Source organism: Rhagoletis zephyria, unplaced genomic scaffold (genome assembly GCF_001687245.7).
Source record: "Rhagoletis zephyria isolate East Lansing unplaced genomic scaffold, Rhagoletis_zephyria_1.1 Rzeph_scaffold_00037, whole genome shotgun sequence".
In the NCBI taxonomy this organism is placed as follows: Eukaryota; Metazoa; Arthropoda; class Insecta; order Diptera; family Tephritidae; genus Rhagoletis; species Rhagoletis zephyria.
The window spans coordinates 666,563-693,893 of NW_016157121.1; the positions used below are offsets into that span (position 1 = coordinate 666,563).

Sequence of the window (27,331 nt, forward strand, 5' to 3'; positions counted from 1 at the left end):
TTTTTTTTTTAATGGGTACCCGGTACCGAAAAATCGATTTCATTTTTGAAATAAGCATGGGTTAGTCCTTTTAGGTGTAAAGTTTCAACAAGTTCTGAATACTATTTCGGTTTTTATAAACATATGTCTACGATGATTATGAGTTATTTTACCTTTTTATAAAATTGTAAAAAAAAATTTTTTTTTAATTAAATGGTAACAGATGCTGAAAAAGGTTTTTTTTTTCTTAAATTGCCGTGATATAGTCCTTTCAGGTGTAAAGTTTCAGCCCATTCTGATGCCTCCTTCCACTTATATCAACACATGTCCACAACGACTATTTTCATATAAAAATGCAAGATAAACTCGGTTTTCTCGAAATGAGTAACCGGTACAGAAAAACCGATTTCATTTTTGACATTAGAGGGGCATAATACTTCTAGGTGTGAAGTTTCAGCCAATTCTGACCACTCCTTCTATTTTTGTCCATCATTTGTATGGAGTCGCGGCACTGTGCGTCGCCACAAAAATGCGAAGTGTATATTTTTTTACAACCCTTGTTTAGGCCTCTTAATATGGAATACAGTATTATGAAAAATTTTCAAATCTAATGTGGCCTCTACCACAAAATGGCGAATTACATATTTCTTTCAATGCCCTCAAAATGGATATCAAATCAAAGAGCAGATAGAAAGCAGTGCATTTACGAAAACGAAATGGCGGATCATTTGGTTGACCGAATAATACAATAAAACTGAAATCTAGGTATCTAATCAAAAAAGGACTTTGGTAACTTCGATTTGTTAATTTAGTTTTAATGTTTTCACTGTTTAAACTGTATTGATACCCGTATTGAGAGGGTTGTGAAAAATATGAATCCTCCATTTTGTAACTGCGGTCATCTTGGATTTACAATGGTAGATACTGTGTATACATAATTCTATTGTCGTCTGAACTAAAGGTGCGTATCAAATTGTAGGTCTATAGGTCAATAGAAAGGGCAGGAAATTTCAGTTCCTTAAGCAAAGTTCAAAAAGACCCACACGTGTGAGAAGAAATGGGTTAAATTGTTCCACAAAAATATGCGCAATTAAATTTTACTGTATACCCTTAAAGAGAAGTTTAATGGTAATTGTAGTTTTATACGAGATTTTTCAAATAACTTAGAACAACTTGAGCCCAAATTAAGAGAACTTCAAATTCAAACGTAAAAAAATTGCGCCTTATAGTCATAAAACAGCTGGTCGTCCAATGTGCCAGAGCGCTCATCCGCTTTCATAATTCTTATACCACATTCGTTTCTTTTTTGGGCTGTCGCACAGTGTTTTTGAAAAATTTATGGAATATAAGAAATTAGATAATAGAAAAAATTGTAAAAGCTCACGTAGCTGAAAACTGAAATCGTGCAATGCATGCGGCGAGTGTGGTGTTTAGCAACAAAACGGCAGGTGGTCCAATATTCTAGAGCTATTTCTCTTTTATAAGTTGCCATACGGCATTCGTGTCTTTTATTACTCGTCTCATTTTGTTGCACAGTGTAATCAATAGAGGATAAATAACCACAAAATGGTTTACTGCAGCGCTAGACCGAGCGATTCAATATTCATCAGCCTACAAAGTACATACTACACTAAAAAAATTGGTTAAATAAAAGCAGAATAAGGGCAACAAAAAAGGGAAAAAACACAAAACAAAATTGCCTCTCACTAGGCAAGTTGCCAATTTTTCTGCCATTTCCACTTTCATTTTCGTTAACTCCCTCCAGTGGGATACACCATTTTAACTGTATTTGGCTGTGTACCGATGCACCGACAACTCGACGACTATTGATTACATTTTTAATTGAGGAAGAGTCACATTTGAGATTTACGAAAATCTGTACACATTTTTTTTTTTTATATCTCTTTTAAAATTTACTCTTTTTCAGCTGTTGCCAAAAAACTTGCCGGCTCGGCTGCATTGATTGGTTGGTTGGCAGCTGCAACAAAAGGTCAAGTTTGTTGAATTTCTTGGAAAAACTTTAATGATAATGGCAGGCAGGCAGGCATTGGCACAAAGCATCGGCGTGAATAAAGCAAGTGGCATTAAAAATGCATATAAAACAAAAACAAAATTAAAAAAAACCATGCACTTAGAAGTGTACGAACCTACGTTTGCTGAGCGAGAATAATAAAAATCTTGGCGAATGCGCCTGCAAAATTTTACAGCTGGCTACACCAAAGCATAAAAGTGCGTGCTTGTGTGGCGGCTATCGCTTCACTTTCAGATCAGCGGCCAGACTATCGGATGTTAAGTTTTAACCCTTTGCTCGCTTTGGAGTATAGAGATATGAACATACATCTCGCTCTACTTGTAAAGGCAAATTTTTTTCAAGATCCTGGAATTTTAATATTTTTTGGATTTCATTAAAATTTTCAATTATTACACTATGGGTGAGGAATAGATCAAAACAGGCCAAAATACAAAATCATATCGGATTAACTTGAAACTTGCCACTTGGGGGTTGCTGATTAGGAATCAGGAATCAGATTAGAAAAATTCAAAATGGCGGATCTAATATGGCGGACGATATTTTGAAAATCGATCGGATTAGCGTAAAGTTTTTAGTTATGGTATTTTATATTCGCTGATTGCGAAGACGGAATTAAAAAATTCAAAGTGGTGGATCCAATATGGCGGACAATGTTTTTTTTTTTTTTATTCGTTGAATTTACTTGAAAATCGTTTCGTGGGTGTTTGTTTTTGACGTAACAAACTGTAAATTTAGTATCAGATTTTATAAATTCAAATTGGCCTATTCAATATCACTTCCAAAAAAATTTACGACATCAGTGTATCCCGTTGAATTCGTTTGCGATTGAAGATTATGACAAGAATGTTAGGTTTTAAGAATTCAAATTGGCGTACTCAGTATGGTGTCAGAAAATTTTCGAAAACCATTGGATTTCAACGACCTTACACCTTAATGTTAAGTCTATATTAATAAGTAAGTTAACGATATCTCTTTTTGTAAATGCATCATGTTGTTCGAATGAGTCATAATATAATATGTATATGATTTAAAATTTGTATGATGCAGAGACTATAAGATATAAATTTTTGATATCAAGCACAATAACGTTCGATTTTATGTTTTTTTTTTTGTTTTTGTAAAGTACTTCAAATTTCAAATTTTTGCAGTACACTTATTTCTTAAGAAAGTTGGAATGTTAATAAACTCTTCTGCCCTCTCGAAGTTAGAGAGAGAAGCAAAGCGCTAGGGTCTGGTAGTGAACGAGGAAAGAACAACAAAATACCCCATCATCAAGCAGTTGGGGTACCCAAGTCACATTTAATAGTTATAATTTTGTGGTATTAGAGAACTTCGTCTATTTACGAGCCCGCATTAACACCAATAATAGCTGTTACCTTGGAATTAAGCGTTTACTTTGCACTGAGTATGCAATTGAGTATCTGATGAGGGGTCAAGGGAAAGATTTAGCGAAAAATTTATGGTTCTATTTGCACTTGTGACTGCGAGTACCGGATATGATGGGCCGATAAGCTGTTTGAGCTTACCAACATCATTGACGCGGGAATGCTCCAGTACTGGTAATAGAGGATGAGAGCCGGAAAGGCTCAACATCACTTTGATTTGTAAATCTGTCTAGCACGGAGAAATCTTGATCTCTGAATAAGCGAAGATATATGTATATATCTAAGTATATGTATATTCGTATACATCATTTCAGTGTATCGACCTATGGTATAGGTATTTATGTGCATATGTAAATTGCTTTGCCAATCAGCAGGCAAAGGGTTAAAAACTTTGTATTCTAAGAGTTGAACATCTCATTAAAGCTATGCACTTGCCATGTTCTTATACTTGTTTTTCGTGTATTTTTTTTTGTAATTCCTATTGTATTCTTAACTTGCTGAGTTTTTCGCATTCCTTACGCTTTGGTGTGGCATCTTCTGATTGCACTTTTCGAAACATTTACCACGACGTTTACTGCATCAGCTTCATCACCGACTTCAGCACCAAGGCTGCTGCTTATCGTTGTTCTTATTCATCTTTTCGTAGCGCTTTTGCATTTCTTATCGTTGTTGGATACTGGTGTCCGTCGTTTCTCCGTCCGTCTGTCCGTCCGTAAAACATGACCGACCGAAACAAAAGTCGCTCACCTTGGACTAAATTTAAGCTCATGAGCAGCGATGTACAAATATTTATATCTACTATCATACCCTATAGGAAATTCTTTATGAATTGAAAGTTCTTTAAAAAAAGGATTAAAACACTTGGTTTAAGTTAAAATATAAATTAGATACCTATTGGTCAACAAATGTCAAACCAACCAATCGTTGGAATCGAAATAATCTTTGATTTGCATGAACCTTGATCAGAACTTTTCTTGTATCATATGACGAAGTTCTGCGAAAGGAAAAAAAAACTAATGGTGATTTCGTTTCTTCCCAAAAATTTCCAAAAATTTGGGCCTTCCACGGTGCAAAATGTGTTTGATGTTACACTCAACCCTGTAAAGGGGCATGTTTTTGCCCTCTTGTCCTTGTCTGGCTCACGCTTTTCAAAATATTGTCGTTTTAAGCAACCATCTGGTTTTCAGGGCAACTTTCTCTCCTAAGAAAGCTTCAAATGGTAGATAATGTGCCTTTTTTGCCTTACAAGAGTGTGAAATTTTAGGAAACGAACACAAAATTTTCAAACCGTTTGCCTTTATTTTAGAATCGAACACGAAAAGAGAAAAGGCCAATCAAAAGGCAACACCATAGAATTTTTTTTCCGAAAGTTATACAAAATTCGTAATTTCACAATTTCCGGGATCTTGCGAGTTATTCAAATATCTCAAAAACTGATATAGCTCAAAAAATTGTTCTGGTATCGTTTTAATGCTGATATTTTGGGCTATAAAGAAAAAATATACATGAAAAATGGAAAAATTTACAAAATTTTGAAATAAATAATCTTAAAAAAATTTAAAAAATTAATGGCTAAATTTTGTTATACAACACCTCTAACTGCTCTTAAAAGACCCTGAAATTTTCATGAAGATTGTTTAAGAATACATATGTCTAAGGTTTTAAACTTAGTAAAAAAATATCTTTCGCAAACTCTAAATAAAGTCATGTTAAACAATTTTTATTTAGTTAAAGTCTGTTAAAAAAATTCATCTTTTAAATAAGCGCCATAAAAATTTCAGGATTTTTTAATATCAGTCAGAGATTTGTATAAAAAAAAATTAGGCCAAAAACTTATATGTATGTACGTAATTTTTGCTTTTACGATTTTTTAAATTTCACAATTCCGTTTTTTGTTTTTACTTTTTTCTTAAATGTCTCTTTCTGGATAGCCCCAAATAGTTTTGGAGATATTCAAAAAATAAATTTGCGAAATTGCGAAATTGTGAAATTTGTAACTTTTGAAAAAACTTTCTTTGTTTTATTCCTTTGGTAGAACTTATATGATAAAAGTTCAGAGCAAAATTCATCTACATTAAAAATTATTTCTATTCCAACCAATGATCTATTTGGCATGGATTGACCCATATGTAAATGATGCATTTAAAAATTCGCCGCAGATTTTGCCTGCTAATTCGCTACTGGTTTATCATAACAGTTAAAATTCTGATTCTGTATTTAAAATTTAGCAATGTATGTATGTACGTACATATGCATTTCCTATAGGACATTAACACGTCTTGCATGGTTGCAAAGGACAGCCAAGCGCCACAGTTGCTTCCGTTTGTACACCAGCTTCTTGCATTAATGTATGCATACATATGTATGTGATTAGTAGTAATGCTGCATGTTCTGTACTTTTATTTTATGCTTTTAATTATTTTTGGTTAAATTTTTTCTTCTCCCTGTTTCTTTTTTTTATTGCATTCTTAAACCCGGCACATGTTCACTGTTCCATTAAATGATAAATAAACAAAAGATTTGCGCGCGCACGCGCTTAAACGGCGGTAAAGTGCTGAGGAAATGGCAAAGATTAGCGAAATAAATAAAATAATCCCATACCAAATGCAAACGTAGACAAAAAAGACAGCGCAAAGCGGACAACACAAATGGGAGTGTTCTCAAAAAACCAATTCAAAAAAAAAAAAAGAAGGAGACGGCTGCAGACAGACAGTCCAGTAGACAAATGAATGCTTTGAATTATGATATATTATAAATTCAGTGGAGTTTTGAGTAGCAAAAAACGAACAGCCACAACAATAACGTCAGCAATATTAAATACATGCTTTGAGCCGAATTAAATAAATAAAAATAAAATACAGGGCTGCTTAATAGGTTTATTTTTAGTTTTTATTTTATTGGGACTTGGCACACTGCAACTTCTAAAATGGACCACTTACTGCATGCGGCTATTCACTTAATAGAGTTCACAAGTTCTTATTGCTTAAAATTAGAGAACATTTAATTTCCTACAATGAGAAATAATAAATTGAAAAAAGATCCTTATTTTGACCTACCTTCTTTAAATGGGCATACCCTTTCTGCTTCCCTTTACAGTAAGTATTTGGGAGTCATTCTCACACCGAATGTCCCTGGAAGTCCGTGAGGTTGAGGGAACTTAAACTGTAGAAAGAATGTACCTACGGGAATGTACGTATCCTTTACTCCTTCAACGACCCAAGCATTTGAGAAAAATCTCACTACATCCGCCCTTCGTTTCTCTTCAAGAAACTTCTTCGGCGCTATGTTTCCACCAAGAGAGGAGTAGAAGGATCGTAGTTTTACCGAACGCTTTGAAGTATCTACCCTGCAGTGAAAAATTATCAATTGTTAAAACTAACCAACTTATAGTTAGCTTTTTGGCGAGATTTCGATTAATACCTCACTTTTAATTAGCTATGACAAGACCAACTTAAAGTGAATTGTAAAGTCGTGCAGGAGTCATGCAGACGCAATCGGGAGTTGGTTTTCTTTACAAGTTTCTATTAAATATCCTCATACAAAAATTACTTTCAATACACTTTTTTTCTGAACTTCGCAGATTCTTTTTCATATTCAGGACAAATAAAAGGAAGATCGAAATTTTATACTATCATTTTGAAGTTATGTCTGACGGTGTTCGAATATGGGGCCACCCAGAGCAGAATATGTAAACAAATATGTAATGTAATAAAATAAAGTAAATAAATAAGTAAAGAAAAAAGTAAAAAAACAAAAAAATATTTTGTTTTTCTTATTGATATTTTATGTCCAAAAGTAGTTAGTTACAAGTTAGTTGACATATAATGCAGAGGTATCCAGGTCTGACTTTTTTGCGGCCATCGCCCCACAAAAGTAGTTAGCTTTTTTTCGAACAAAATACACAGTTAATAGTTAGCACTAGTGTTCGCGTAAACAGACTAAAGTTAGGTATAAGCTAACGTCACTCCCTGCAGGGTACTTTTACGTATGGCTGAAAAATGGGTCATGGTGTAGAGGCGAGAATTTTTTCAACCGACCTCCAAATCGAAGCATTTATTCGACTACCGAATTCAGGCAGTGTTTTTTAGACAGAGGCCGTTGCTATCAAAGAGAGAACGTTAGGGCTTTAGCTAACAGGCATGTCGTTGCATTGATCTCGGTGCCAGGTATAGCAGAATGGCAATGAGGTGCTCCACGAGCTAGCCAGGAACGCGTCGACTCTGGATGTCTCAGAGACATAGGAGGTTCTTGTGGCTCTGAGCTAAATCAAGGATCGATCTTTCAGCGATGACTGGTAGGAGGTGGAAGGACCTAAAATCCTGTAGGCCCACCTACTTCGCAAAATGCACTGCATTTCTAATTCAACTGAACAGGAGCGATTTATCTCGACTAAAGGCCGTTTACACTGAGCACTGGGCCGTGGGAATACATTCTGCAAACAAATAATGAGCTAAGCAAAAGCGTTGCTATTTAAGGTAGGGTTGGCTTGGAAAGGTAGAGAGAGTGATTCTCCATACACTTACGCCAAAGGTTGGCCCATTATGACGGCATATTTAATCTTCGTTTCGCTACGATGATGCGACGATCTATGGGGACAAGACCATTTCGTTAACCTAACCTAACCTTACTTAACCGTTTTTATTAAATTTGTGGAGTGTATCTTGGCACTACTGCAGTCGCTCATGCTCCCGTACCTATAATACGGTATTTTTTGAACGTTTATTGTACTAAATTATAATTGGTACTTCATGTAGTAAAACCGTTCGACCGTTTTTCTTAGGCATTCAAGTCTTTAAAAATTTTATTGCATGCATCTCGGCAAACGTATAAAGGACTATGATTTGAGGACATGCACCTGGGAATATCTTTACTTTCCATGGGGTTGATGTATCTGCACGGCTGGCTAATCTGCTCGGAAAGCCTAAGGCTGACATCACGTCATCCGAAAAATGCGAGACAAGAAACACGTCGAGTCTTGCCACATCTCTTACAGCTGTCGTGTAAAATAGGGCAAATTCGATGTTGGATTTGTGCTGGGAGATAGATTTCGTACTATCGAAAATTTGCAAGAAAAGGCGACATTCTTCAACATCTTGTCCATGTGCGACCAAGGAAGAAAAGTAGCCAGAAACGTGGTAGTCTGCAGCAATAAGTTCTACCTTAAAAAGTCACCAGGCTGCTTGGTTCTCTCCTGATCGAAAGACAAAAAACCAGATCAATCATGTTGCAACAGACGTAACGCATGCTTCGGAACACCACCTTGGGGAAAAAAACAGTATTGTGTAGAATAAAAAAGTATCCTTCTACCAATGCAAGGAAAGCTCAACGGCTGCAATCAAAACAGACGGCCAGTACATTCGTTACTCGACTCTCATACTCGAACTCAGAGAGCACTTCTCAACAAACCGGCAAAAGCGACAAAGACTATTCCACGATGGGGAATGTCACGCTGCTGTAGACAAAACAGATGCCGCCGACAGGGCCACGTTAAAATGGCGCGCAACGCAAGCTTTGTATGGCAGATGGAAAAACGATCTCAATTTTTATCAGAAAGTTAGCCAAATTATGGAGGGTTTCAAGACCAACCACGACTTATATTCAGAGCTTGCTTAAATTATAGAGAGAACAGTTCTTGACCCTTCAGTTGGACCCGGTTCCCCAGTCTAAGTACGAATAGCAATCTCGCGACTGAAAAATCATAAAACTGCTGGAGCTGTCGGCCTGCGATGGAGGTGAAAGTATGTTTGGTGACTGGAGTTTGGGTGTGCTGTGCCTAACTACCATGGGTGCAGCCTTCTAAGTGTATGCTATAAGGCCTTATAAGTATGGCTTTAGACCTAATAAATTCAACTTAGGCCAGGAATTCACCATACGTCGAGTGATGGAAGGAACCCGTCACACGATGATCGCCAGGTGACCATCGTTTTTTTCCTTATAGTCTTTGCGCCGATCTAATTCTCCCATTGAATAACCCTGTATTGAAAAGTTTATTGCTATGCAGGTAACTTTATGAAGCACTTGGTGATTCAGCATTTTGGGCAGCTGAAATCGGATTTACAAGCGTTCTCACCAGACAAAGGTGACGCTTAAAGTTGAGCAATAACTGGATACCCACAGAGTGTCCATTGATATGTCGAACGTTGAACAGAAAATGAGCTAAAATAAAGTAAAAAAAACAGCAATTGCCAAAATAAATTTTGCTAAGGTCGACCGCATCGGATTACCAGATGGCGGTAAGTGCTGCTGCTACCACCGGCATATGTGTGTACTGAAATTTGGATGTGTGTCAACTGTCAACCGTCAGCAGCTTAGGCGCTTGCTGGAATATGAAAGTTTAAAGGAACGTAAAATAAATAAGAAAAAAGTGCATATGTATTAGACTGGATCACCAAAACAAGTTGCGGGTTTTTCCGCCGGGATTACAATATTTATTATATTTGAAGCCTTTAATCAAAATATTTCGGAAAAATATTAATATTTACGTGAGTTCGGCCGACTTGAAATTTAGTTTTTTTTTTATAAATAAAAATGTGTAGTTTCTTAAAGAATTTTTTGAAACAAATTCCCTCAGATGATGAAATAGTTTAAGCTTAAAAAATTTGCATTAAAATAATAAAAAAAATTTTAACGAAATAGTAATAATGAGATATTTGTTGTTGTTTTTGAAGATTGGTTTAAGAAAAACTCGAATAACTGGAACAAAACTATGCCAATTTAAACTTATGATGTGGCGGTGGAAAGGCATTTCCTCAATCTTTTTATTTCTTTGAAAAATACCTCCCTTTTTTCAAATATCAACACATCTTAATTCTACTTTTAATGACGCTCATTTGTCCTACCTTTCTCTTTAATACTTTGAATGAGTTTATTTCAAATAAGAAAAATACCTTTCCAATGATATCTCAGAAGTCTAAATCGGTAAAGTTTTGGCTGAGTTATTCAAGTTTTTCTTAAACTAATCTTTGAAAAAAGTTCTAAAATAGCCTCAAAAATGTTATTATTATGAGTCCGTTGAAAATTTGGTTAGATATTTTAATGCAATTTTTGTATGCTAACTGTTTTGACATCTGCAGTGATTTTTTTTTTTTCAAAAAATACTTTAAAAAACAATTTTTATTCATAACACAACTAAATTTTTGAAAATATTTTCAAAACGGTTCAGCTCACGTATATGTTAGTATTTTTCCGAAATATTTTTGGCCAAGTCTTAAAATATAATAGATTTTGTAATTCCAATGGAATAATAGTACGAATTTTTTTTCGTATGGGAAGGGATGCAGTCTAATATGAATGCATGTAGAAGTAAATGTATGAAATCAGGTAAGGATGTCGAGTTTTCGGCTATGATGAAACTCGTTTACTCTTTAATTAGCTTTAAGTTTTTCACCTTTAATTTTAGATTTAACTTCAATTCAGGAGAGTTCTTTTGCACACAAAATTTTACGTACAAAAAAATGTATGTATTATGTTAACTATAGTGAAACTACGTTTTTAGTTTTTCCGTCTAACGTCGAAATTTTTTAAAAGTACTTTTACTTAAAAAAAAAAAATATTTAAAAAAATCAGTGGAATGCAAAAAAACCAGCATGGGTATCAAATTAAAGAGAAAAGTCTGTCGAATTAAAGCAGTTTGTTTTAAGGCATTAGCACGATTAGGTATTGAAAATGTCTTTATAAAATGTTATCCTTGAATATCCTTGAAATTTTGCAATAATTATTTTTGAAAAAAAAGGTATGTTAAATACTAATATTTCGTCCCTCTAACTTTATTAGCTTAAGAAAATAAAATGAATTAGAAGAGCATTTTCAATGCTAATTCGACATGTGAACCAAAAAATGTTATATATATATTTTTTTTTTAATCTGCATGATTTTCTATTACATTTGGTATTCTACATTGAACTGAATTTTTGAAATGTTTTTAAATTAATCACATCTTTCAAACTGCGAAGTCCTTTTCCAAAATCCTGACATCTGAGAGAAGGACTAAAACGCAGTTTTACATTATTTGGTCAATAGTTTGTCAGCTTGGCGTGTTTTGGATTTTTTTTGTGTTTGACTTAATATACCATCCCATATCATTAAGGGTATAAAATACGCAGTAGGTAAACTTCAACCCTTTTGCTCTGCCGCCACCACTGCTGCTGCTCTTACAGCTATTACTGGGACAATAAAAAAAAGGGTTTCTTTCACATTGCGTAAAACGGAAGCCGGGATTAGTTACACGATAAAATATCAGTTAACGCTTATCTGATGTTTAGATGTTTGCGGTCACGAGTGCAAAAGTGGCACATTTAGGTACTTACTACATACATACATAGTATGTAGATTAGGGTGGTCCAAAAACAGTAAAGTCGGAATTGCAATGCTCTCCCCCCCTAGGATTGTTCTATACCGAAAAAATATATCCCCGTTTTTTATTTTGAAATCAAATAATTTTTAGAGGTGTCTCAAAGCGCTCAAAGTGTTCCATTTAAATGGGAAAATGGTATTGACTTCTAAAAGCAGCAACATTTTTCTATCGGACAACTCTTTTCATCTGCAGAAGATTCCCAATAATAACACCCAATTGTTTATTTAGCCATTTTTTTAGCGCAACTATAATTTGTAGGTCCGCCCGAAACCCACAAAAACCTCGAAAAATGCAATGGGGGTCCAAATAAAAAAGCGTTAGTATTAAAAAATGGTTAAATAAATAATTAGGTATTATCACTGTAAGTCTCCTGAAGTACTACGAAAAGTAGTTTTTTTCCCATATAAAAATATATGGATAACTTTGAGCGCTTGGAGCGACCTCTGAAAAGGGATATACTTCTCTCGATATAGAACAATCCTAGGGGGTGAGAGCATTACAATTCCGACTTTACTGTGTATTTATGTGTATTTGGACCACCCTAATGTAGATACTCTCATCTGTTGCTCTATCTCAGACCACTGTTCTGCGTGTTAAAGCCAAAAGTGCCAACATTTGCCATTCCAGTGGGTAATATTGCTTTTATTCGTTCGTTCGTTTTTTGAATGCTTCTGTTTTCCTGTTTTGTGGGTTAGCGTCAACTTTGTGGTTGTTGCGGTTACTGCATTGCCCTTTACAACTAACCATTACCGCAAAGCATCTTGTCGTTATCACCTTGTTTGCCAGCTTCTGTTAGCCATGCTTCAGCACTTATTTGCATAGGATTTTTGTTTCTGCTAACTAAAATACAAAATATTTCTAAATTTTATTTATGTGCTTATAAAAGATATGCATGTATGTACATATGTTGTTCATAACTACATATGCATGTGCGAATACTAAATATGTATGTATGTCCATATGTACATAAATGACTTTAGTGTAAAATATTTTGCTGAATAATTGAAATTGTTTTCGTGCTATCTGCTGGCTCAGCTGTGTGCCTTTTGGTACTCGTGTTCGAAAAGTTGCAGATTTGCTGCTAGAATTTGCATCTACTTACGGGCGAGCACACCCTGCAGGGAAACCGCGGACTGGTGCATAAAATTTCTAGTTCCGTACAAAATCTTTATCGCCAAAAACGAACTAGTCCGATAGGAACTAGATCCCCACCAGTTCAAAATCAGCGAAATGTGGGACTCTTAAAAAAACTATTTTATTTCTCTTTTTTCATTAGAAATCTATATCTAAATAGACGAATTTAGAACTGGTTCGAAATTATAGAAAAAGGGACGCAGAACGAACTAGATCTTATCTGTCGAAATTAGAACTAACTCGAAACTATCGAAAAAGGGATGCAGCGGGGGGCTTGTTTACTTTACATAGATATGTGTTTGGCGGCTTTTTCGTTCAAATTGACTTTCATTCTGCACTTCGTAGATGCTATTTCATAGTTTGGTAATACAAACAAAACTTTGTGTTAACATATTAACATCTTGGGGCCGTCTGGAATCTAAGAAATAACAGCGAGCACCTCTGCAAACTCAGCTACAGCTAAAGGTATGTAAACGTACATTTCTTACAATCATTCAAACAAATTTAATTTCAAATTGAAAACACATTTCTTCCAAAATAACTTAAAATCGCACACACGGAAGAACCAAAAAGATTGAAAAATCATGATACTTTTTTTCGTCTGTCGATTTTAGAATTGGTTCAGAACTATAGAATTTAGGACTAGTTCGGAACTATCGAAAAAGGGATGCAGTGGATGGCAATTGACACTTCCTAGGACATCGCTGTGTTAAATTCGCCAGTTGCTTGCATGCAAAAGAGATTTATCGCGAACCAGTACTGGGTCTAAATGTACTAGAAGCGCAACAGTTCAGAACTAGAGATTTTCCCCACAGGGTATGCACATATGCATGTATGTATGTGAAATAATAATATTACGGCGTTGAGTATTCTGCAGCATTTGTTTGAATTTCGCATTAAATTTACATTATTTCCTTTGACCTTTCGTATTTTGGAAGTATTTTAACAAAATATTTAGATGAATTTTGCTTTATAAGTAAATAAATCTCACAGTGCAAAAATTTCGGTGCCATTGTCGGGGGTGGAATGATTCCAAATCAAGATGAAAGGCCCAGAGCCATATAGTAAAACCCCCAAATCTTTTTGCATTCTCAGGTAAAATCATTTTGCAGGGCCATAAGTATAAAGTTAGCAATTTCTTGCCTGAGTGTTTTTAGAATACGTGGAAAAAAGGTTAAAATTCATACCAGTGTGAAATATGTACATATTTTGGTTACATATACATAACAGTACTTTCAAATAAGTAAATAAAAATCCATAATTTTACATATGTATATTTAAAAAAAAAGTTTTTTTTTGAATACCGTACGGACACTCTGTGTTTAATTTTAGTCCAAAATTTATATCTATGCTTATAGTTCTCTACTATATATTTGGAAATAAAATACGTCAAACCAAAATTTTATTTCAAAGAATGTACATGTTTTTGGTTGGACATCGCTTCAGTCAACCGATTGCCTCGGTTCATCTTTGTCACTATTTTCAAGTGTATTCTACTTTGCATCAAATCTTACCTCGCTTTGAGACAAGTAAATATATTTGCAAACGTTGGTCTTATTATACAATTTTATGCCATTAGTAATGTTGAAAATGCCGCTAAGCAATAAGAAAAAATAATAATAATTGTAATGATCGCCAGAGCGTATGAGTGACTTTTTATTATTATCAAAATACTTTTTGAAATTTTGTAAATGGGTCCCCTCAAATAAAATCATTCTCTTAATTGAATCTACGATTTAGAGAAAAAAATACAATTCATTCTCCCATATCTACATACATACATACATACATATGTATGCAAACATATTATTTGCGAAAATCAAGTACCTACTTGAAGACCATAAATTGACAAATTTTTGACAAATGACACCTAAATTAATGGACAAAATGCTGTATTAAATTTAAACGTTGTGAATAAGTAAAGAACATCTACAATGCAAATTAAGTGAAGACCACTTTAAAGTCAAGGCCATTCAAATTAAATTATCCTTTTGACTGGGATAAGTATGATGAGCAGCACATGTCAAGGTTTGAATACATTTATGTACAATTTTGAATATAATTCAAGCAGTACTGAATATCTATACTAATGTATTTAAATGCAGAAAAAATTGTAGGAGTATTTAAAGTTTCTTATATTTAAGTGCAAACGTTTAAGTACATACGCGAGCGCGAGTACCCGACTTTTTTTGAATATCCACTTACCGACTGAAAAGTGCTACGTTCTTACGCTTTAAGTTGAACTTTATTAATAATAATAATATAATATTTTGGTGCTTACGCTTTTGCTAAGTGTTTGGCTTAGCTTCTCCTTCAATTTGTGGTGCGCGTCTTGATGCTTTTACACAAATGGAGGGACCTACAGTCTTACGCCGCACCGTGGTCTGCGAGTAGCAGAAAGTCTATGTTTCGAAATGTCTCCAAATAGCCAACTTAGTGATTAGTTAGATTGAAGACATGTCAATTAACAGAATATAATGCTTTTTCGGAGAAAATGGCACTAGTAGTATTCAAAGGGCTCTGGATGTTATTGTTGTGTGAATAGTATTGTTACGTAAAAATTCGAACGGACATTTTACGGACGCCAGTGGTAATTAAATGACCGGCTTTTGTTGGGATTGCTTCATAATGCAATTTCATAATACATATTTCCTAGTCCTCTCAGAGTTCAGAACATTTACATAAATGATTTCAAGCATTTTCAATGACTGTATGAAAAGTAAAGTAAGTACGTTGCGGTGTCGTCAGGTGACTGCTGATTGATATCATACTTTATGCACTTTAACTTAAAACATAAACAGACGGCAGCGTTGATCCGGATCAACTCGGGAATCCGGATTAAGTCCGAGTTAATCCGGATCAACGCTGCCGTCTGTTTAAGCTTTTAGTAACAGTTCAAATATCAGCTGCGTCCGCCTGTGTCCGCCTCGCTAATTTTTCATAGACTGGACGCTTCACATTGGCAGATTCCTATATAAGACGGGGTAAAAGTAGTTATTGAGCTCCGATTTTAATGAAATTTTCCATGTAATAATTTAGTCTAGGATGAGGAAATGTAAAAAATTTTTTAGATTGGCGAACTCCTAAGCTAACCACATTAGGGAGCATATATGGTAGATGTTATCCGATTTTAATAAAATTTACGTTTTGTATTTGTTATTGTGTAACTGGAGGGCGTGGCAATCGACAGATTTTGATCATCTTTCAGATTTTAATTTCATTAAAATCGTACTATTATATTTCCGCCCCCTAGTGTAGTGGGCGTGGCAGTTTTCCAATCTATGCGAGTTTTCAGTTTTATTCATACCCAAGCAAAAATACTACAAATAAAAAAATTATAGCCAAATCGAAGCACGATTACCACTTTTTGGCGAATTTTATATGGTGATCTACCACTGTGCGCCGCCTCCGTACGGCTGATAGATTTTTATGAAAAGCTTTTTCATGGCAGAAATATACTCGAAGGTTTTCCATTGCCTGCAGAGGGCCGACAGCTGTTAGAAAACCCTTTTTCTAATTTAGATGCCTCCAGAGATCGAACCCAGATCCTATGGAGTAGTAGCATGCACCTCTAAACACTCAGCCACAGCGACCGCACTTTATAGCTGATAAAGGAACTCTTTATTAAAGAAACAAATTTAATATAAAATTTCGCGTAGTTCTAATTAAATTTTTTATAAATATGCACTATTTCATCACTTTTCAATTGACCTTTGAGAGTGAATTGAGATCAATTAAAAACTAAATTGAAAGACATCCAACAACGCGACATAAGCCAGCTTTAGAAACAGACTAGTTCTCTAAATATTTGGCCAATCGATAGAGATGTGTGTGGCTTGGTCGGCAACGGGGTTTTTTTTTATTATTTCCGGCTATTTGGAAATGGTCTTTTATTAATCCCAAAATCGTCCTAAATTAGTGCTCCACTTGTCTCAAAAAGATTCCGAGCAAGTCCCAAAATGTTCCTGAACTTGTCTCTAAATGGCCAAGAACTATTCCTGAATCGATTCCGATATGGTCCCGAACTAGGCCTGAAATGGACCTAAACTAGTCGTAAACTAGTCTCGAAACGGCCCTGAACTAGGGCTGTAGTTTTCAATTTTACACACAAGAAGCAATTACAAATTTTCTGCTGAGTTAAGGCAAATTTTATCCGTACCGAGAGCTAAGATGTTTAGTGTTGCCACCTGTCAGAAAAACTAATTAAACGTTCATTGGATTACAAAAGATGAGGTGTCAAATGAAAGAGATTGGCCCCTAGAAAATCTTAGTGTTTTATTTTTTTAATAGGGTTGCCACCTGTTAATATAATTACTATACCGCTTCAACCTCCTTACCGCTTCAACTTCATTAATATCGAGGTTTAATAACGGGTGATTTTTTTGAGGTTAGGATTTTCATGCATTAGTATTTGACAGATCACGTGGGATTTCAGACATGGTGTCAAAGAGAAAGATGCTCAGTATGCTTTGANAAAGAACCGATGAGATTTTGCAAATTTTATGCGTTTTTTTTAAAAAAAAAGGTATCAAGCTCTTAAAAAATCACCCGTTAGTACTTAAATATGCATAAGTATGTACATATGTGTGTAGATATGCATGCCTGCGTTTGTTTGTATGGGAACTTATTTCTAAAAACGTTGGCGTAAGCTTAGTTAGTACAAACGAACAACGAAGCGCGCGTAAGTTTTTGAGCGAGCCACCACATCCCCACGCCAAGCCACGCCACACTTCACACGCTCGCCGTCACTAAGCCAACAGATTGGCATTTAGCTGACTTCAGGTGCGCCTAATCGCTTATTCACTACATAAATAGTCATCTATGTACAAATGTATATATCCACATATTTGTTGATACCAACACTGTCGTTAGTGGCTCACCCGTATAACCTCACTTCCTCTCTAGTACATAAATAAATCCATTGGATCTTGAACCGGACAGCTGTGAGTTGGTTTAGCCAAATTTGCGGTCTCCACCATACGCCGCCGCCGCCGCTTGCGACAGTAACACAAAGCAGCTGACTCAATCATTTGCAAAAAACACGCAACGCCTCGCGACGGACCGTATGGCCTGCCGCAACATTAGGCAACCAACGAGCATACTCCTTCTATCTACTCGGCGTATGAAGATTTATGGCATGTGTTTTGGTAACACTTTGTAGCCGTTTACTTTATTTAGGCAATTCATTTAAATTTCATTGTTCTTATTTTATTTTTATTTTTATTGACTGTGGCGGTTGCTTAAGCTTGTACGAGTGGCTTGTTGACGTTGCTGTTGTCGCTGCCGTTTTCGCTTGAGGGGCTGCCTGTCACTCAATTATTTTAGCACAACAAAATTTGTTCAAATTCGACATTTTCGCAGTGAATAGCAAAACTTTTGCCACTGCTGCTCTACAATGCTTTTTAGATTTTTCAGTTTTTAATTCTCCGCTGTCGCCATATTTTTGGGTGCACTAATTTATTTTCCCTGCTCAGAATCGACAAGTACTCCGACGACGAAACGTGAGCTGATTGTCATTTATTTCCTCTTCTTGTGAGTTGTGGAAATTTGTTTAAGTTTCGTGGCATGATTAATTCTAATAAAGTTGCCATTGGCGTTGGTTGGCGGCTGTGACGGCAGCGCCTTTCAATTGTGGCCAAATTTGTGGTGTTGCGGCTGTCACTTTGTATGCACCAGTTCACTTATTTATGTTCTTATGTGCTATTTAAGCGCCGCGACTATCACCGCCACCGAGACACCAGTTGAATGCAAATGTGGCGTAATTTGACGGATTAATACCGATTTGCGCTTTAATTGCTTTTAAGTTTATTTTGACACATTTGGCGGCAGCACAACAGGCGGCAGCACAACAGGCGGCTGCTTTTGTTATTCTTTTTTTTTGTCGGTTTGTTTTTTATGGATATGATTTTTTCAATGTTATTTTAAGTTAAGTGCGCGTACAAAGATTAAGTGTTCGCGCCAAATAAATTGACTCTAATAGAGCGCGAAAGTAATTTAATAAACATTTTTTTACTTACATACAGTACTTTCAACAAGAAGGCCTTAATGTCCAATAAAACAAACTATATTTCATTGCCTAGTGCGCAACATAGTTGTAAAAATAATCCGTTACTCCGTTACGCTCTACGAAAAAAAAAAATCTTTTTAGAATTTGTTCCGTATACATATGCATGCGAAACGTTGGATATGATCTCGAGCATGTCTTGAAACGGTCCCTAAATGGCCCCTTATCAGTCCCGTAATGATTCCGAACTAGTTCCAAATTGGTCACAAAATAGTCCTGAACTCGACACAAAATCATACCGAAATGTTCCTGAAGTAGTCTAGAAATAGTCCAGAACTAATACCAAAATGGTCCTCAAATAGTCATGAATTTGTCCAAAAATGATCCTGAGCAGGTCGCGAAATTATCCAGTACTAGTCCCGAAATGGTCCTGAAATGTTTTGAAAATTGTGCAAATTTTACCCATTCCGAGAGCTAAGATCCTTACACATCAAAAAGTCAAGTGTGGAGGACGAAAGTCTTTCGTTGTCAATTCTGGCAATTGTCTTGAAAACTCTTTACTGTTTTCGAGGGTTATCTGGCTAGAGAGGACCGAGGAATCCTATTGGCAAGCGCTGATACTGCTCAATGCAGAGTCCCTTGGTGCGCCCAGCAATACCAATGGGGTCATATTCTATGGCTTCAAGAAAGTGGTTCTAAGGATCCTCCCGACCGGAGCCAAAGCTGATGACCCTCCGCCTCCAGTAGCGCCGGAGTAAAGTAGGGTGCCCCTTTACTCTGCGGTGCAAAGAGCTATTAGACTCACGGAAGCCGGTTGGTGGACCGACTTAAGGAGTGGACAGTCTGGTGTTCTAGGGGGCTACGATTTCATCCCTGACCCCTCGGATTATTGCCTACTTTCCCTCAAGGGAGGATTAGGCCGGACGGAACTTCTGGAAAGGGAGAGCGGTGAACTTCTTCGGCAGGGTTAATGGCGGGGTCTTCTGTCGAGAGCTCTCCATCGGCAATAAGTTCAGGCTACCGGACTTCAGCAGTGTATTCCAGGCCAAAGTGGCTATCAAGGAGCTTGCGGATTCATTGCTCCGGAGTGCTGCATATGACAGTCAGGAAGGTGAACATTTATTCTGATAGCCAAGCGGCTATGAGGGCCTTAAGTGCGTTGGAAGTGCACTCTAATTTGGTTAAGGAATGTCTTCTCTCCCTTTAAGTCGCGTAGGAGTTCTAACGGGTCTCTTTCCAATCGGTGTATTCACGCAGTAAGGCTGAGAATACTACTTGTCGCAGTTGCCTGGAAGATGACGACGTGGAGTCACCTCAAAACTACCTTCTTGGTACCCAGCGTTTGCGAAGCTACGGTTGGAGTACTTTGGCTCTTACATCCTTAATAGCCCCGAAGGGAAATCTAATAAGTCTTGTTAAGTTAGCCCCGAATGCACGGGGCTGCCACCTAACCTAACCTATAAATAATATAAGCCAAATGATAATAAAGCCAAAATAAATAAAACTATGTGTAAAAATTAAATGAAATAAAAAAAGAATTAAAGAATTAAATGTAATAATTGAAACAAAATTAAATTAGAAAAAATAAATCAAATAAAAAACTAGTACTTAAAAATTAAAAGAAAAAATATTTTTTTATTGTTAAAACAAAATACAGAAATTGAAAGTAAATTAAATTAAAAAAGACAAAAAATAAAATAAAATCCTGAAAATTTAATGAAATAAAAAAATAAATATATTTTTCTCTTTAATACAACAAAATCTAAAATTAAAAAGAAAATTGAATCGAATTAATAAAAATAATTTACTTAAAAAGGAGAAAAAAATTAAATACGTTTCTTAAAATTGTATTTAATTAAAAAATATACTTTGTTAAAAAAAAAAATAAGTCTAAAAAAATATAAAAAATTCATATAAAAAGTCTCAAAAAATTAAATGCAAATTTAAAAATATAATTTATTTATTTAATAAGTTCACCGAAAATTAAATACAGAGAGGATGAAAAAGAAAAAAATTATAGTAAACAAAAAATTCACTTCCCGAGGTTTCGAACCTGGCACACCGGTGCTTTGCTCACTCGGCTATTGCGACTGTTGGAGCGAGGCGATCTAAATGATATACAAAAGCCTTCTTTAAAAAAACTGTTTCACCAAAAGTGCTGAATGGGAGAGCTTTTTTTCAAAGACTTTTTTTCTAGAATAACAAAATTCTTTCGAACTATTTTGCCATATGTTCTTCACTTGCTTTACGAAAGATTTTTTAGTATCTTTACTATAATTGTCCTTTAAAACAACAACGTCTAATTTTATAAGTAAATGTTTTTGCATATATGTAAAATTTTTTTTTTCACTATGCGCGAGGATGCATTCTAGGTGTAATTCTAAGCAAATTTTCCGAAGAAACTATGGGTCTAAAATCAATTTGGGTTTTGCCAAATTGCGAAAATAGGTTTCGAAGAAAATGTGAAAATTTTCACTGTCGCGCCCTCTGGTGAAATTTTTAAAAAAAAGATAAGTGCAAAAATGTTTTCCTCATACGAAAAAACTTTTAATTTAAGCACATCTTTACGAATCTACAGCAAAATGCTAAAAAACCTATTTTCGGAATTTGGCAAACTTCAAATTTATTTTAGAGCCATGATTTCTACGGTAAATTTGCACGTAGAATCTTTCTGTGCTATGCCCTCATAGTCGAAAAATCTGCCATACAAATTGACCCGCCCTAATATACATATTATATTTTTTCACAATATTTTATTTTTTTATTCTCCAAGCTACTATGAAAAGACATTCATGCAGAAATATGCCATAATCCATTGCTATTAATAATATATCGATGGCTGAGTGGAAGATCGACCTATCTCGGCAGCCAGTTCGAAAACGCCTTATCTCAAAAAACTTTTCAAGAACGCCCTATTTCAGAATTTAATTGAAAAACACCCTATCTCCAAATTCAGTTCAAAAACGCCCTATCTCACTTCAAAATGTATGGAAAATATGCTGATATAGGGCGTTTTTGAATCGGCAGCTGAGATAGGGCGTTTTTGAAACGAATTCTGAAATAGGGCGTTCTTGAAAAGTTTTCTGAGATAAGGCGTTTTTGAACTGGCTGCCGAGATAGGTCGATCTTCCACTCAGCCATCGATATATGAATATATACAATTTTGTCCCTGCCATTATTTTTCGATACATAAATTTTTTGTTTTTTTTTTTCGTAAAAAAATGGAATTCACCATCAAGCTACTAAGTATCAAGTATTTAGTAAGCTGTAAAATATTTTACGTGCATTGAGGTAAACTTACGCGGTGGTAGTTTTGCGACTTTTATTTAACAGTCCAGTGATCGAGCTTAAAGAAGTCACCGATAAATTTTTCAAATCCAAAACAATAGATGAGACAAAAGATCGATAGCAAATCCTTAGCTCATACAGTTCGGTTCGTTTAAAGGAGTTTCGTTGAACTGCATCAAATTTTCCATATCGGAAAAATGCCGACTTATTCCCTTTGCTAATTAATCGATTTGAAATACAAATACTCCGAGCAAATCAAGAAACAGTCTTCCGAGATAAGTATTCTAGAAAGTATGTACGCAAGTTTCACTATCCTATGTATACTAGGTGAAATTTTGCTTAAAATATATGATAACATAATTTATAATAATGAACGTTTACAACTATTTTTACCGGAAATATGAAAATCTAATAACATTGGACATATTATAATAGAAAAAAATTTTTAATAGAGATTTTCTACTGATCTAAAGTAAACATTTTCCAAGTAAAGGCCTTCATATTGAAAAAAAAACTTTATTTTGCTGATTTCCCTAGATACTACATAGATTATTTAAAAATAAGCCTCCCCCATTCTCTTACACAATATTTTATTATAAATATTTATTTAGACATGACCAAATGACAGTGATTGACTTTCATATTCTTCGCTCTTGTTTATTTACAGTTTGGAATTGCATCGCATTTCAAGTGGCCGCTGTGCGCAGAATTTTAAAAACAGAAAACTTTGTTGTTTATTTTGTAGACGTTATACGTGAGAAAAGCAGATGTTTTAAAAATTGTGAGTATATTTAAATGTAAATAAGCATTTTGTATGTATCTTTTACCCAGGCGACGATACACATTTTGGATTAACCCTCTCAGTACAAAAAATCAGCCATGAAGCTAAAAATCTGAAAATTTGTTTACCGGCTAATTTTGGATCATTGATTTCAAAAATGCAATCAAACATTTTATTAAAGCTCTATTATATTCGACAGTTGTACTATAGATTTGTAAAGAGGGAAGTGATATCAATAATTTTTTTTTTTTTTTTTTTTGTTTTGGGAAATATATTTAAAAACTGAGAATGACATTTAACCTATTCCACCGAAAAATAATTATTTGTTCCTATATATCACACTATTCAATTTAGACTTTTGTGACACTTTTCACTTTTATGAAAAGATACGGTCAACTAAATCTCGAAAATACAGTAAAAGAAATGCGATAAATAAGAATGATATACATATCTCAAAACAACTGTTATTTTAAAAACAAAATCTCTTAATTAAGAAAAAAAGAGCTTTAAGTAACATATTGGACGATTGTACTGAAAGGGTTAAGTAGTCGTACATACATATTAAAAAAACAACACTTTTATAAAATTTTTAGCGAATTACATATGTACATGTTCATAACCTTCAAAAAGTGCACGCAAGAAGCTTTAATTGTGCTATGGTGAAGCGAAAAATCGGATCATTAAAGAAGCAGAATTTTCAAACTATTATTAACTAGAGTCTAGTTCCTACAGCTTTAAATAAATAATTGGGTATTATTATTGAGAGTCTCCTGAAGAGAAACAGAGTTTTGCGACCTAAAAATGTTGATGTTCAAGAATTCTATACCATTTCTACGAAACTTAAAATACAAATTGCCTCGGACAAATGCCATAATATTGGACATTTATTTGCATAAGCATCTTTTAAATCATTTATAAAAATTTTGTGCCAAGATGCAGTCCTGATCTATTGAAAAGTCTGACGTGTGCGCACGTTCATATAAGAGCGACTTGCAGACTTTCTACTTTGAACGCGATCGGGCTGCTCTTCCAACTATTTAGTCTTCCCTGATACATCTCCATGTGATCAAAGCGAGCCCGACTAAAACGGCGACCAATAGAGAATGCAGTGTGCGGGTGCCCTTACACTACTTGCTTTTAAAGTATCGATATCATAAATGCATAGACTGGGAGCTATCGAACCCAACGAAAATATGGCTCCATCTAGTTAGACCACATCTAAATATTTAGGGAAAAAACTATGTATATGCAATCGATTGGTCATCGATCAGTCAGGACTGGTCACTAATTTTCATCGTTGTGTCGACTTTTTTAATTGAATCATCGTAAATGCTTGGATATCGTACTAGCACATACAATTTTCCACCCCTATTTCGAAAAATAAATTAAAAAAAAAAACGACGAATGGGGACGTTTTAGATCCCAATTATTAGGATAATAATTATTTTGGGTCTCTGATATATGTATGTACTTATTTGCATCCATATGTATGTACGTACCATTAAAAAAACTATAAAAATTCGTCATTATCATTAACATTTGTCATTTTATGATGAATTCAAAATACTTATACCTTAACGCTGGCAATTTCATGCAAACAAAGCAGTTTCCCATTAATTGACAGCATTTTCCTTTTTTATTTCATTGTTGCAAATGCATGAGACAATTTAAATTGTAGACGAAAAAGCCATAACTTGCGCCACACTGCCCACATTGGCCACATGCAAGTTGAGTGCTACTAAAAATCATTAACTATCTTCATAATTAATACTGACACTGTGGTTAATACATAAATGTACATAAATATGTATGTATATATGTACAATGTATATGAAGGCAGACGAGCGGAGGAGTTGCGTAAGGCGAGAAGGAGCAGAAAATTCCAAATGCACTTAAAGTGCCATAAATTTGAAATTCTTACTTTATTACCAGTGTCTAAAGAGCTACTTAAGTGACACCTCCATGCAAAGTGATGCACAGTAAATGCGGGGAATAAAAGCAAATGCAACATGGAAGACATTGTGGCAGCCAAGCAAAGTGCAGTCCTAGGCTTTTCGGTGATAGAATTTTGTACTAAAAGCAGTGAGCTGATTTGTGGCTTTCGTTTAAATAATTTACTAAACTACAATCTGTGATAACACTGCAGAAAAGTGATTTTAATTGAATTTGTACTTTAGACCCGGGCGGGGTTCCCAAACGTTTAAATTTTAATGTGAAGAATGAAATTTTTCACTGTTATTAAATATTGCTCTATAGTTCGATATTTTCTATGTCTAAAAGCTGTATGCGCATTTCTGGGGTAGCATCCAATTTCGACCTGAATTTGGTTTTTGTATAAGCGTAAGCTGAAAACCCTGTTAACAGAGTACGTTGTGACAGAAGGACCTTAGCCTTGCAGGTAGTTTTTTGGCTTGTTATTCACACCTAGTACTAACCCAAAACTCGTTCAGAGACACAGACTCAAATGTGTGTTTCAGTGTCGAAGTACTCTGAAGATTTTCCGAAAAATAATGTGAAAAAGATCTCAGGAGATTTAAAAAGTGCCCCGTTGTGACCTTTAACTTTTCTTTTGACAATTCATCGCGTTTCTTGTAGAAAGTTGTATTAAAGTGGGAAACATTCAATGCTCTTTTTTCCATACAGGTAATCCAGAAATTAAATTTACATTCAAAGGATGATAATTTCTCTCAAAAAAAATACAGCTGTTGAATAAAAAAAAAATCTCAAAAAATTGTTTGGGCTGAACATATAGCAGGCGGTCCCAACTATTCCCCACTTATAAATATAATTATTGTTATTATTTCATAATTTGATCATAAATTCATTTTAAATATGTTCGATCAAATACAATAAATCAGTAATTTTGCTTAACAAATATGTATATTGTGTTACTCAACTAAAAATTACAGTTGATTTGACAGATTTAAATTGAAAAAGTTTGAATGTAATATAGAGCTCGAGATCAGTGAGCCTTAAAACGTAGTACATTTACTTCTTGAGAAATTCTCCTTATATTTAGAGAATATGACAGCGCATTCGACAGCTGTCAAATCTCATGGTTTTAATTTCACGTAAAATTCATGACTAGCGTGTCTAAAACCCTTACCAGTAGCATTTAAAAAACATTTCTTATATCAGAAAAATTAACAGTCAATTTGACAGCTGTAAACTCTCAAAGCTTCAATTTGACGTAAAATTCGTGATCAGCATGTTTAAAACCCGTATCAGTAACGTTTTTAAAAAGATTCTCTGATTTTTATAAAAATTGGCAGTCCGGTTGACAGCTGTCGACTGTCAAACTTTTAATTTGACATAAACTTCGTGACTAGCGTGCCTAAAAACCTAAAAAGTGGTATTTTCAAAGAGATTTTCTTACTTTTAGAGAATTTAGCAGTTGATTTGACAGCTGTCAACTGTCAAACTAAAAATTTTATGGCATATTCAGATTTAGCATAACAAAAATATTACGATGATGCATTTTTATTACAATCGTAACAGCCCTTCTAATTTTTCGCGTAAAACATAGCTTCTCCGACCACTGTGCGGTGTTAAGAAAAAACGTTTTTTCTATATTTTCTTTTGTGACATTGCTTCGTCAATCGTAGTGCTAGAACGCAAGTCTCACCCTTCGACTACAGTGGCCAACAACACTTACAAATTAGAAAAAAAAAGTACAATCAAGCGAAACGCTCAACGCTCTTATGTAGGTATGGCACTCACTACGGCAATCATACCAATTACAAGTACATATACTCGAACATAGATAATTGCACCTCGGTCATGCTGTTCATAGAACTTTTATTTGTGTGTGCAACCCAAGCCGACTGCCGACTGCCGAATTTTAACAACCAAAAAATAATTTTTTCACACAACCCTGGTGACTTGTCTACGGAACCCTTGGGTTCAGCGGAACCCACTTTAGGAAGCTCTGCTGTGTGAGAATTGTTTATTTTTCGCCGTTGAAGAAGTATGTACATACAAATATGCAATTGCCGTTGCAACAAAATCTACAAACGCGCATGAGCCTCATTAGCGCGTGTCATTGGACTTTTTATTTCTAATTTTTACACTCTTTTTATAATGGACTACCATCCCTCTGTGTCCGATCCGAGTCATATCGCAATTGCAAAACTTAATGAAGTGCAAGCTATAAGCGTCAGTCTTCATTTCGTCAGGTTTTGCTGTTGGCAAATAATGTCAAATGCCTTAGATGTCACAACTAGCTATGTACGTCAGCATCGCATAGCGAATGCCGACGAGTTGTATGTTGCAAAGGCGGCAGACACGTCCCACGGTTTCCTGTGCGCCATGCGCCAGTTGCAAATGGAGTTGACCGCCGTACGCTCCGGCCGGGAAAATGCCAACTCACTTGTAT

The 27,331-nt window shown here is 35.1% G+C and overlaps 1 protein-coding gene across 9 annotated transcripts in view; it reads left to right on the forward strand.

Annotated features, from left to right (window-relative positions):
- The window catches only part of Sulf1 (Extracellular sulfatase Sulf1), a 217,055-nt gene that overhangs the window by 143,322 nt on the left and 46,402 nt on the right, over positions 1-27,331 (forward strand). For 8 of the 9 annotated variants that reach the window (XR_001847960.1, XR_001847963.1, XR_001847971.1 and 5 more), the window contains one exon: positions 22,843-22,956. The gene's annotated coding sequence lies outside the window, so the exon portion shown is untranslated. Of the gene's footprint in view, positions 1-22,440; positions 22,467-22,842; positions 22,957-27,331 lie in introns of those variants that run through there. The other variant, XR_001847966.1, reaches the window with a different exon arrangement.